Here is an 8,391-nt window from a genome sequence, read left to right as displayed (position 1 = left end):
GACAGGAAATGGAAGCAGTGGATGTACACCATGCATTTGAGGAGTTTGGCAGTGAAATGAGATTAGACAACAACTCAAGGGAATAGGGCCAAGTAGCACAGTTTGTTTTGTTTTTAAGATAGGGCGGTCCAGAATATGTGAAGAGGGGGTAATAAAAGATGCCCTTGTTTTGTTCACCATTTTCTTTTGCACTTTCTGGTTGTTTTCTTATTCTCATCTCTCTTTTTGGAAGACTGGGGGGTGCTTTGGGAATGCCTGGGGAGTTTGGGTGCCCACCACCAGAAAGTGGGCTTACAAACATGAGGCTCAGCTGGCTCCCTCCTCATCTTCAGATATGCACATAGGGAGCTCAGGGCAGAGCTCTCTCACCATTGGGCCCTCTGACTAACTTGGGAAGGGTCTCAGCCTCCTGACTTCCATCGTATAAAGACTAAAGTAGGGCTGGAGGGCAGGGAGTAGCCCTAGCGAATGATCTGGAAACATAAGTAGTGCTCAGTAATTCAATGTCTTCTGCTTGTTTTTGTTTCAGTATTTTTACTTTACCTAGAAAGACAATGTCCCTGGTGTGAAGGTACAGGTGCCTCTACTGGGCCCAACCTACAACTCAGCCCCAAGAGAGATTCCTAGTCTCTTAGGGCAGGGCTTTTGCTGGTGCTCCAGGAGGGTGGTGGAATGCTGAGCCTTCTGGGATGTTCTGTGCTGTAGCAGGCGTTTGAGACGGCAGCAGCACTTGCTGGGTGTGCAAGCCCAGCAGAACCTTAATTCCAGTCCTTTGCTACACATGCCCCAAAGTTTGTCACAAGAATTACAAACTGAGTAAATAGGCAACAGATACACACATTATGAAGGTCCTTCCGGCTATGGGAGAGGGTGGTAAGTGACCTCCCTGGGTCTGAGAGTCACAAAGTCAGATTTGGAACTGAGGGGCCTGGGGAGCTGGCTGCTGCTTTTCCCCAAGGAAACTTTTCCAGGGCAGCTAGCAGTCCGAGTGCCAGACTGACTCTTAGGTCCGTGGATCAGATTGGAGGCTGAGAGCTGGTCAGGCTCCTGGATGTCTGAAGGGACCAGTGCAGAGGTTTAGCTTTCCTACATGTAGCAAGGAAAGAAGGGCCTTTATCAAAGGTCTAGGAGTTTACTAGATTAAAACAGCTGAACCATTCTAAGCAGGAGGAGTGGGAAGGAAGCAAGATGGGATGGTAGTTGGTTTGCTGGGAATGAGGAAGAGTCAGGAAAGGGTTCTGTGGGGAGGCTGGGAGAGGGGCAGAGGGAGAGATATGCAGAGATATTGCATAGTAGCGGGGCTGGGGGAGCTGAGGTCTGGCTGTGGGAACAAAGACAGTGGAGTGACTAGGCCAAGACTGCAGAAAAGGTGCAGAGCTGTGTGTTTATCCATGGTGGAGGAGGTGACCTTGCCCAAGGGCAGAGCCTTGTGGCTTTGAGAAGCCAGGGCAGGGGGCACAGGCTCCAGCCTGGTCTCCCCATGCCTGGGCCCCTTGTCTCTGAGATTACAGCCTTGGCTGCCAAGAGTAGCTCCATGGGGGCGGTGTGAAACAAAGCAAAGGGCCCTTTGTCGTTCTGGGTTCCTAAGAATAGCTTGGCTGTGTGTGGGGAGGTGTCTGTGGCCTGCCTGTCCCGGGTCTTGTTCTCAGAGGTGTTTGAATGCCTGGTGTTGGCAGGGCTCATTGCTACTTGCTGGGGAAGTGGAGGCTGTCAGCCCACCTCAGCCTCTGTTACCTGTGCTTGTCCAGCTCAGCTTTGGGAGAAGGCGCAGGCCTAGGGACAGTGGAGGGGCAGACATGGAGTGGCCCCAAGGTATTAAGGGAGAGGAGACAAAGGCCACAAGCCTGGAAAACAAATTTAATGCCTGAAAGTAAAGACAGGGAGGGTTCTGGGAAGGGTAGGGGTTGAGGGACAGCAGCCAGAAGAGGCCAGAGTAGGGAGAGACACATGGGAAGGACTTGCGGGCCGCAGAGGAGAAGCAGAGAAAATAGGTGCACATGGAGGCCAGAATGTGGAAAGCAAAGGGATGAGGAATGGGCTGGGGGAGGGGGAGCAGGGTGGATGGGTTGACAGAGAAGAGCAGATGGAAGGAGAGAAGAGAATGAAGGGGGTGCTTCCACAGAGATTCAGGGATGGAGGGGGGTAGCATGACTCTTGGAAGAGCTTGGAAGCAAGGCTCTCAAACGCCATTCCTGTGAGATAACAATGCAGTCAAATCCCTGCCTAATCTCCCCTCCTATTATTAGCCCGGCGTCCTCTCAGAGAATAGGCCACAGGTCCCTGGGTTCTGTCCTTTCCCCCATGCCCTTGGCTAGAATTAGACAGACGTGCCTGCATGGTCATCTGCTAGCCACGGTGTCCGGGCTTCTAGGCAATGTTACTGGAGAAGAGGATAGAGAGGTAGTGGGAAGGGGATGGAAGGTCACAGAACACCCTCCGTGGATGAGGCAGCAGCTAGACACAGAGAGGGGTGAAGAGGTGCACCACAGGTCTTTGTGCTCAAAGAGTTTTCAGATCAATAGAATAAATACACAAGCAACATGATCACAAGTGCAAAATAACATGGTTAACATGTGCAAAATAACTGGAAAGTCAAACACATAGCCATGGGGATGCAAAACAGCAGAATCACGAAAGGGCAGGACAGAGAGAGAAGGGTTTCTGGTGAAGTCAAGCTTGGAGGTGGGTCTTGAGAGGATGGATCTTGAGGAACCATGTCCACAGCTGCTGGCCGATGCTGTGGGCATTCCAGAGGAAAGAAGGGAATCAAGGAGACAGTGGCTTCTATGTCTACTTTTCCGGCCCAGTCTCTAGGGGCAAGGTTGTTAAAAGCTTAGTAGCAGACTCCTGGGTTTTTAAGCACACTGGTATTTGTTGCTATTTACTTAAAACTGCTATTTCTTTTTTGTCCAATGTGTTCCTTTTATATTTTTCCTTTAGCCTCCCTCTTGCCTCTAGTATCCCTAAATACTGTTTATCGTTTTGATACTTAAAATGGCCAAAAGTTATCATGCATATTTTTATTTTGAGCTCTTTTGACTCTGACAAATCGAAATAAAATAAATACATGATGAATAATGTACCAAAGAAAGTGAGCAGCTGCTGTTCTCTGTTCCTATGAGGGCTCCAATTGCTCTTGCAGGATGAGGGACATAGATGAGATTCTCTGGATCATATTCAGGGAGAGGGTGGAGGAGGGTGGAGGTAGCTTGCTTTCTCTCTTTTTCTTTCTGTTCCTTCTCTCTCTCAAGTTGCTTTTTTCTTCCTCTCTCCCTTCCTCCCTCCTTCTTTCCTTCCTTTCTTCTTTCCTTTCTCCCAAATTATAAAAGTAATGCTCATTACTTTAAAAATTCAAACAGTAAATCTTCTATAAGGCAAAAGAAGTGAAGTCCCTTCCACTGTTCACAATCCCATCCCCAAAGGTTAATAGTCAGAGTGTATCCTGTGCTTGTCCATTTGGAACCTTTTATGTATATGCATAAAATACACGATGGGATTTTTTTTTTTTTTTTTTTTTTTGACAGTGTCTCACTCTGTCACTCAGGCTGGAATGCAGTGGTGTGATCTCTGCTCACTGCAACCTCTGCCTCCCAGGTTTAAGCAATTCTTGTGTCTCAGCCTCCCCAGTAGCTGGGATTATAGGTGCGCACCACCACACCCAACTAATTTTTTAGTAGAGATGGGGTTTCACCGTGTTGCCCAGGCTGGTCTCAAATTCCTGAGCTCAGGTGGTCCACCTGCCTCAGCCTCCCAAAGTGCTGGCATTACACGCATGAGCCACCACACCCGGTGGATTAAAAAAAAAAGAGAGAGAGAGAGAGAGAGACAGGGTCTTCCTATATTGCCCAGGCTGGTTTCAAACTCCTGGACTCAAACAATCCTCCTGCCTTGGCCTCCCAAAATGCTGGAATTATTGGGATGAGCCACTGTGCCCGGCCACATGGGGATTTTTTTCAACTGGGATATAAAAAAAAAAATGAAACATGTATATGCAATCAGGGAATGCTGACTTTAAAAAAATGTATGTAGTTTTTGGAAGCTTCTCAAGTCATTAATGATTCCAGGATCCCTCTTCAAGTGACACATGTGGACAGTTACCAGAGCCTTCAGAGGCTATACAGTAATCAGCACTCAAAAACGAATCAAAGTAAATTTTGAGAAATGAATGAAAGAGGCCAAGGAAGGATAAGTAAGAGGATGCTGACCCCTTTTAATCTCACCCCTTCTTTGTCCCTGGACATCCTCCTCTCGGGAGAGGTCACTTGGACAAGGTCTGTCTGGGGTCAGAAGTGACAGTAGGCGCATGATAGACTCTCCGGTCATGGGAGATTATCCTCATGGCAGAGTTACCTGTCTCTGCTTGTGAAAAAGACTTTTTTTTTTTTTTCTTACAATGGTAGCATTGGCATAATGATGCCTAGTAATTAATTTTGCAAGGCTGGTTCTGAAATGTCACATTTTTCATGCCCAGAAAAAGGTGGTCATTTTATCTGGTCGTTTTTCTGTTTTGAACTCTGGAACTTGTCCTGAATGTCACATTTGTACCTGTCCTTTGTGTGGAAGCTCTAAAGTGGCCTTTAGCCAAAAGTCAATCAAAAGTTTTGAGCAAGATCCTAATATAGTTGATGACGCTGATGCAGCCCTTGAGCTGACAGCTGGTGTAGCGTGGATGACTGGATTCCTGATGTGAAAGCAAGAGACCAGAAGCATCTGAAATGCCCAACTCTCTACTCTCATTCTGCTCTGTGCTGCTCCCCCTCCTCCCCACTGCGGGTCCCACTCTAAGCCAATACTAATTCCCCAGTTTCTGCCTTTTCAGAGACCCACCGTGTGCCCTGGCCAATCAAAAGGAAAAGGTGGGATGGAAAAAAGGAAAGAAAAATATAAGATAATTATTATGGCTCCTGACAGCTCTATCAGTAGGATAAGGGCCTGAGATATGGAACCATCCTCTCTTGCAAACAGGGGGCATGCCTGTGGAGGACCAAAGTGGAATTGGAAGGCTTGAAATCAAGAGAATGGAGGAGGAGAAAGGGAAGTGCAGGGAGTGGGGCCTACAGCCCCAAAGGTGAGCCTCAAGAAGGCCTCACCTCTCTGGGCAGTGCCAAAAATCCTCGGGAAGAGAATATGAGGAGTGGCCTGGCTCCCAGCCCTTGTGTCCTTCTTCCCCTCTCCCATGCCTCATTATACCTGAAGGGTCAGTCCCGCCCCTGTCCCTGGATGCATGTGAAAACCCAGGAGGAGGACCTGCATGGGCTCTGGCCCACACTTGGAGTCTTAGCATCATCACCTTTGCTGCTGTGCCCTAGTTCTAGAAATTCAGCTTCTATCTTGTTCCTAAGACTTGGGCCCCACCCTGTGCCGCAGGCTGGTAACTGAACCCTGGTTCCCTCTGCCAGAGGCCTTGTCTTGGTAACCCTTTAAGTTTTTCTGGCCCCTGTCTACTTCTCAGGGATTAGATTTTTCCCTTAAGCCCCAGCCAAGAAGCCAGGGGCACTGTTTCCTGCTCATAGAAGGAGAAGGCATATTTTGATAACTAAGAACTAAGATTTTGGAGTCCGACTTAGGTTAAAAAATCCTGGCTCTGCCATGAACCAGCTATGTGACCTGGGTGTGCTATTTAACGTCTCTGAGAAAAACATGCAGTATCATGTGCAGTCTTATGACCCAAAATATAATCCATAGACTGGCAGCATCAGCATCAGTGGGAGTTTGTTAGAATTGCAGAACCTCAGGCCCCAGCCTAGATCTACTGAGACATTAGCATGTTAACAAGAACCCAAGGTGATTCTGTGCACATTAACGTTTAAGAAGCACTGGCTGGGCGCGGTGGCTCACGCCTATAATCCCGGCACTTTGGGAGGCCAAGGCAGGCGGATCACGAGGTTAGGAGATCGAGACCCTCCTGGCTAACACAGTGAAACCCTGTCTCTACTAAAAATACAAAAAATTAGCCAGGCATGGTGGCGGGTGCCTGTCCCAGCTACTTGGGAGGCTGAGGCAGGAGAATGATGTGAACCTGGGAGGCAGAGCTTGCAGTGAGCCGAGATCGCACTACTGCACTCCAGCCTGGGCAACAGAGCAAGACTCCGTCTCAAAAAAAAAAAAAAAAAAAAAAAAAAAAAAAAAAAGAAGCACTAATGTAGAGGAAAGAGCACAGGCTTTGGAACCAAGAAGATCTTGCTCTGAATCCCAGCTCTAAACCTCAGTCTTATCTGTAAAATGTCGATGGCAATACCTACTCCATATACTTATCTTGAGGATTATGTACATGAAGTTACAGGCACAGGTTCTAACAAACAGTGAATGTATCTATTACTATCTATGGCCTGCTTGGCTTTCCAAACCTGTTCTAGTGCCCTCTTGTTAGAACATCTTCCTGATTCTGATTGCTTTCATAGACTACCTCCTTTTATCTGCTGCCAGGCTAGTCTGGACATCCTCCCAGCCTCTGCAATGAGAATGTTCTCTGGGATCTGCCCCATCTCACTTGGTCCTGTCTAACTCCAGATCCCAGGTCCTTCCAGGCCTACTGTTCCGCTGCAGCTAACAGGAACACAGCTCACCACACCCCAGGAATTCATTCCACCAACATTGATTAGCACCAGTTTTGTGGCAGGCATAGTCTTGACTTTGGGAGCTCACAGAATAATGTTGTTAAAAAGATAAACTAAGGCACATAAGATTTAAAAGAGTTTACTTGAGCAAACAGCAATTCATGAATCAGGCAGCTCCAAACCAGAAGTGGCTGGGAGGCTCCACTAAGGGTACACCAGTGGGAGGTTTTTACAGAAGAAACATGGAAGTAAGGCAAATAAAACATTTGGTTGGTTACAGTTATACAGCTGTCTTATTTGGTCTGTCCTGTTGGAAAGTCCCTAGTCACATAATTATAAGTTTGTTGGTTGCTTCTGATTCATTGAGCTTAGGTTCTTTTTTCTTTAATATAGGCATTTACAAGAAATAGCCCAAGTACAGTTTCACTTATGTTTGCAAATCAAGCAAGGTTAAGATCACTTAAGAGGCCTAACTGGCTTTTCCTGCTCAGGGATTCCTCAGGCCCAGTGTCCATTTCAATTACTTTAACACCGTAGCAGGGCAGACAAGCACAGAGGTGGTTACAATATAACAGAACAGGTTCTATGATGGAGGAAGTACCAGGTGCTATGAAGGGCAAAGTCCGGATGCCATGGGAGCACGAAGCAAGGCCATATGATTTGGACTGGAGATCAGGGAAGGTTCTCTAGAAGAAACGCCATTTTAGATGAGACTTAAAGGATAAATTGGAATATATATTAGTCCATGCTCACATTGCTATAGAGAAATCCCTGAGACTGGGTAATTTATAAAGAAAGGAGGTTCAGTTGGCTCATAGTTCTGTAGGCTGTACAGGAAGCACAGTGGTATCTGCTTCTGCGGAGATCTCAGAAAGCTTCCAATTATGGTGGAAGGTGAAGAGGGAGCAGGCATGTCACATGGTGAAAGCAGGAGCAAGAGAGAGAAGGGGAGGTACTGCACACTTTCAAATGACCAGATTGTACCAGAATTCACTCACTCACTACCATGAGGACAGTACCAAGGGGGATGCAGCTAAACCATTCATAAGAAATCTGCTCCCATGATCCAGTCACCTCTCACCAGGCCCCACCTCCAACATTGGGGATTACATTTCAATATGAGATTTGGCTGGGGACACAGATCCAAATTATATCAGAATATGTCAAGAAGGAGGTGAGCAGAGAAACCAGCATGTCCAAAGCCCCGAGAAGAACTGAAATTGATTCAGAATGGCTAAAGTATGGGAGTAATCAGGGGAATATGACAAGAGAAGAGCCTAGAAGGCAGAATCAGCTGGTCATGAAGGACCTTCTGAACCAAGTTAAGGAAGTTTGGACTCTATAGGCACTGAGCAGCTATTAATGTGTTTTAAGAGAGATCATGGATCTGATTTTATAGGATAGGTGGCATAACCCGTCATTCTTGGGGAAAACAATGTTTAGTTTCTGATTCATTTGCATGAGAGATTCTAGATTTGTGGTCACAGGTAGAGAATGAAGAAAACTACCTAGAGAAACTGGGAACTAGAGATGAGAAAGGGGAAGGGATCCAGGAGAAGGGTACTCAATTATATTTATACTATTCTGTAGGTTCCACCTTCGAAATGTCCTGCCTCCTCCCTTCTTTTCCATTCTCTCTATAAACACTAGGCAAGGCCCCTTTTCATGTCTGGATAATTGCAACAGCACCTTAACTAGTCTTCCAGAGGCTCATTTCACCAGATGGCTAGCAGACTTGATTTTCTAAAGCACTACTTACGTATCTGTCATTCATAGAAACTTCCAGGGCTCCCTGTTGTCTTTAAGATGAAGCCTGGACTCCTCTGGCTCGCAT

Source organism: Macaca thibetana, chromosome 7 (genome assembly GCF_024542745.1).
Source record: "Macaca thibetana thibetana isolate TM-01 chromosome 7, ASM2454274v1, whole genome shotgun sequence".
Lineage (NCBI taxonomy): Eukaryota > Metazoa > Chordata > Mammalia > Primates > Cercopithecidae > Macaca > Macaca thibetana.
Note: the sequence above shows the minus strand (reverse complement) of the source record.